The following is a 5,837-nucleotide window of genomic DNA, read 5'->3' on the forward strand; positions in this document are numbered from 1 at the left end:
CTAAATTCTGTTTTCCCTCACAATGCTTAACATCGATACAAAACCCTTGCACCAGATAACGCTCTGAAATATTCACTCCTCCCAAAACCTGACTAGGGGACAGATGCTTATGACCATCATTTAGCAAGTTCTCAGGGTTTGTAAGAGTCAGAACGAGTATTCAAATCTGGACACTGTCTCTAGGTTCACTAAAAAGTGAACCATAGTAAGCTGGCTATTTTTCTACTTTACTTGTCCTTACTCATGTCATAATAAGCACTCTTGATTCCATTGTCTTCAAATGCATGGTTGAGGGTGCAGGTGTTGAAATAACTAAAGTCACCCTTACTGCCTCATATATTAACGTTGAAAATCACTCATTTATTCATATGTCCAGAAGTCTTTTTGAAAATAAATTGGGGAAGAGGTTACTGGACTATATTTAAACAAAAAGCACTATTAAATAATTTCTGTATGAAGGAGAAATCTAGGATGATTGACCTAAAATGAAGTAAAACTTTCTGGGCTTAAACAAATAAGTCTGGTATCTCCAATTCTGATGAATTTTTCAAGCTTTAGATTCCATAGACCTATAGAGAGTGGAAAAAAAAAAAAAAAAACAATGATGGTTAAAACAAAGATGTTGGTCTTATTATACTTAATCCTACAGATAGGGGAAATTTGGCATTTAGAAATATACTCCTCCAGGAAAGCACTAAACAGAATGACTAGGGGTTTCTGCTCTGGTGTAGTGTGACTTTGAATTTGTCCATCCCTTGGAAAATGTAGATATTTCCATGTAAAAGGAGCAGCGTACCACATGTTCACTATGTATAGATTTAGATCCTATTCACGTCTCCATAATTTTCTCCTAACCCATTACCTATTAACCTCAAGGGCTATTTCTTTCTAGATATCATCTTACTTCTTCATTTTTCTCTTGGTCTCTTTCCTTCCATTCTCAGCAATCTTAGAACATCTTAGTCTGTTATGTGTAGCTATAACAGAATACCTGACACTTGGGCATGTATTTAAAAAAGAAGTTTTATCTGACTCCTGACTCTGGTGTGTGGAAAGCCCACACAGCCTGGTGTCAAAGTCTATCTGCATCACGACATGTCAGAGAAGCAAAAAAGAGAACTAGTCACATGCAGAAGGGGCATAGGCACACACAAAGAAATATCAGAGTGGGGGAATGTCCACTCTCTCTGGAACTGATATGTTCCTATGAAAACTAATTTTTTCTCTTCTAGGTGGCACTCCCTGCAACCTAATCACCTTCCACTATGCCTCACCTTTCACACTACCACCCTAGGGACCATGTTTCCAACAGAAGGATCTTTGTGGGACATGTCATATCCAAACTATAGCACAAGACTTTCTTTTTTAATTTTATTTTTTAAAATTTATTATTTTTTATTTTTACAGACTGCATTTTGATTCATTGTACACAAATGGGGTAGACTTTTCCTTTCTATGGTTGTGCATGATGTAGATTCATAGCACTCATGTAATCATACATGTACATAGGGTCATGGTGTCTGTCTCATTCCACCATTTTTCATAGCCCCACCCAGCCCCCTTATTTCCCTCTATGTAATCTAAAGACTTTCTTCTTTCTTTCTCAGCTCTGTGATTTTTACCAGTGAACCCACGCAGGACCACTTTTGACTTAGTCTGATGAGAAATAGACATTACCCTTTTGTTTATTTATTCATTGAAAATATTCAACAAAAACTGTACAACTACTATATCTTAGGTACTGCATAAGGACATAGGTATGAACCTGAACACATAGTCATAGTTTCAGTTAATGGGAAGCTTGTAGAATCACATGTTTGATCACTAGCATAATATGGTTCCTTACAATGCTTTCAAACAATTTTTTAAAAAAATATTATCAGGGATTGCTGCTATAAAAATGACAACAAATTTAACAGTACAAGGTTATATATATGGAAGATTTTATTTCTTCTAATCATGGTAAGAAATATTATAAAACTCTTCAAATCTTAGAAATCTCAAACTTGGCTTTCTCCTTCCTCCAGTATATATAGATCTCAAATTAAATGTTTTTAAAATGCCTAATGAAAAATTTCTATTTACAGACAGTTTAGTAAAGTTTAATCTGAACCAAATCTAATTTTGTACACCAAATTGAACATTAAGTGGCTATTTTAGGTTTATGATTTTATACCTAATATAACAACATAACTGTTATTTGCTAAACTAACAAATAAAAAAAAGTAGAAACCTGCCCAGATTTGTCTTATGAACTGTTTTGCCTTGAATATTTTCTTGAAAAGAAATAGACACAACATAGATCACAACATGTAAAATGTGTAAGTCCTGAACACTTAGAGGTATTTTTCAATTTTGGAAGAACTAAAGTTTTCATATAGGTCTAATGGGAATAGCCTAAGATTTCTTAGTCATTCTCAATGAATCTAAGTTTTCTGTTAGTGAGAAGCATAGGACACACTCCTGCTTAACGACTTTTCCATGACTTTGCCCTGGGGTGGAACAAGGTACAGGCAGGTGGGAGCTGTTCAGTAGATGCCAGTTCCTTTCTCTACCTCTGGTTGAATCAGGAGGTGTGACGTCATACCTGCGTGTATCATGACATTAAGCACATTACACTGTGATAGGTATGTTGTACTTTTAGACTTATTTGATTTCTTTTATTCTGTTTCCCTCTTTTTTTGCCACCTTTAATTTGATTGTACCAAGGTATCTGTAAATATCTTAAAAGCCTGATAGTTCACTGCCCTGGACTAGAAAGTCACAAAGGGCATAGTGAGACAGAAGAGTGAAAGCAGAAGTCATGAGAGGGACACACTGTCCAGCCACATACTGTCCAGCTTCTGGTGCTGCAAGAGACCACAGTCACTCTGGCATGGGCGAAGGTATCAATCTTTCTCTGGTCTCTTTGAAACTTCAGTCACAGACTAAATTATGTATTTTTCGACTTCTCCCAAACCCTTCCTTTAGATTTTAACATCAATTTTTTCTGCTTTTTCCTAAATTTCACCCTGGAATTTATTTCCCGTCAAATTGGACAGGTTTCCTTAGTCAATGTGATTTGTATAGCAATGCCATATTCTTCCCAGAATATGATGTTCTCAGAGAAAATATAGCTCCTGGGATGGGGGAATAATACTGTCTTTCCTCATGTCTGCATTTTTTAGGGGAAGAAATATGTGTTATAAGAGGGATTAAAAGAGATGACCAAAGTCAAATTTTGCTTTGGTTCTAGGTTAGTCATTTAATAGGTAAGTATCCTAATGGCTCCTTCCATCATTTCTCCATAATGCTGGTTCTTTTTGTCCCAAGATAAGGTAATAAGAATTCATGATAGCATCTGGCTGTGGTATTCAAAGCACAGTTCAGGCATCCATATACATCCTTGGGATACTTTCTCAGTATCCATGAAGGCAAAATATTTTTACAGTATTAATAAGATATGATTTGCCTTTTCTGTTCTTATTGTCCTTTGGTCATACTTAGTACAAAAGATTCATTAATCTCACTTCTCACTACCCATTGCAATGAACTTCTAGGAAAATAATGCCTGCAGATTTTTGATTGCAGTAACAAATAGAAACATCCACAATTATCTGAATGAGACTTTAAAATAGTCTTCCATCTTCTAACTATATGTCTGGTGGGGTCAGAACTTTTTACACAGCCTTTCACAAAAACAATACATTGCAATAAATTGAATATAGAAGCAGAAACATTCCTATTTCCCAGATGGGGAAACTGAGGAACAGAGAGCTTTTGCAGCATGCTTAAGGTTGCATTACTAGGAAGTGGTAGCCTTGAGCTCTTAGATACTAGACTATTCTTTATGATCAAATATCCTAAGCAGGAACTGACTTACAGTAGTGAGTTGTAGCAGGTCCTGACCTCAGGAGCTTACAGTCTCATATACCAGCCAACTAACCACATAACTGATTCAGAGTATAATATGTCAAATTAAGTTGTAAGTGACAAACTTTAGAAAGAAAGAAAATTGATAAACAGCTTTCTAAAGCACATTTTTGTCTTTAATTATGTACTCCCAGCATACAGCATAAATGCTGACTGCATAGCAAGGTCAATGGGAAATATTCATGGGTGTAGACATTTTAATTTGGTCTTAATAAATGAACACCAGTTCCCCAGATAGGGAAAGGGAGAGACCATTTCGTTCGAACAGTAATCATTGTTGAAAATGCACTATGTTATTATTAACAAACAGATGATAGTTTTCACTGAGTCATCACTATGTGTCCAGCACTGTACCAAGCAATGTATTTGTATTTTCTCATTTAATATTCATGAAAAAGTTGTTAAGTACTACCATCACCTTGATAGACAGGAGAGTGGTGACTTGACAAACTGCTGAATGCATCACAGTTAATAATCAACTGTTCAAAGCCCAGACTGTTGGAAGCAAGTGTCCCTAACCTTATCCACAGTGCTGTGTATTCTTTGAAGAATGCTGATTTTTCCTATGTTCCCCTCTGCTCCTTTCTATCCCCCCATCTCAGCTCCCAGGTTCCCCCTCAGATGGGGACTCTTGTTACAAACCACCCCAGGAAGCTCCAGTGCTCCTTCTTGCCCACTGTATTGGATTTTCACACATTTCTTACACAGCGACTCCGATCTCTGTCACCTGCCACTGAATGTGTCGGAGTGGTATCGAGGATCGGGGATGCCCCATGGTGTCAGGATCAGGGCTGTTTTATAACTGGAAGCTGAACAGCTCACTGAGCTTTGAAGGCACAAGAAAGGCTCCATTTAGATATCAGGCAAAAAAGATCAAAGCCAAGGAGTACAAACATGTCTGTTGTCTGAGGCAGGCAGCAAGTCACCAGAAGGGAGCCCCACATCCTCGACTGCAGAGCAGATGCAGTACATCTGAGAGGTCACCATAAACTAAACAAATACTGCCACAGCCCCTTCCCTTGAAGTCTCATGGAAACAAAAGCAGTGGCTTTCACCTGAGACCCAGGGGCTGGAACTGTCTGCAGCTGGCACATGGCCTTCTGCCCCATCCTGCTCAGACTGTCTTAGATGAAAACTGAACTTTGACTAATAAAATCACCAAAGAACGCACAAAACCACTTTATATGTGTGTCTGAAAGAACAATGACAAAAAATGATTTTATTTAAAACATGCCTGGGGAAGTGACATAGAGTGACTTCTCTGCAGATCATAGGATCGGGGGTTGAGAGTAGGCAATTAAGAGAGGCACCATGCCCTACTGTGAGAGGTTCTGGCTCTCAAGATTAAAGAGAACTGGGTGCTTTGCAATCTGCTTGTTGGAAAACTTGGTCAAGGCTTTGGACCGCTGCTGTGGGTCACATACCATTTTAGCTGTTTATGTAGATGATTACATCTGATGACTATCACTGGGATAGTATGCAAATGATGAAAATGACGCACAAACAACTGTAGGCTTAAATATTTTATTTGTTAAATTTGAAGAGAAAAGAGAAATAAGTTTAGGGTCTTCTTAATTAAGGATCAGTAACCAAAGCAGCCAACCAAGGGGCTTTAGTCTTTAAACTTTGTTTTTAAAATATATTTTGAGTGTGCACTCATGTCTGTCATCCTGACTTGCCAGGATGGTTATGATCAGACCTTTGCATAGTGTTAGAGATATGGTAATTAAATTAGGAATGGTCTAACTGCTAGTCTGTGTTGCTGGAGGCAGCAGGAAATGATTGAATGTAATCTAGGGGTTATTCGTTATGAAGTTGGTTATGTACACACATTGAGAGGGGGACTGAATTGTGTTGGCAGTTTAGGGATGGCTTCCTATGAAAGTGACGTGTAGAGGAAATGTGAAGGATGGATGGATATTAGC

Source organism: Sciurus carolinensis, chromosome 1, assembly GCF_902686445.1.
Source record: "Sciurus carolinensis chromosome 1, mSciCar1.2, whole genome shotgun sequence".
In the NCBI taxonomy this organism is placed as follows: Eukaryota; Metazoa; Chordata; class Mammalia; order Rodentia; family Sciuridae; genus Sciurus; species Sciurus carolinensis.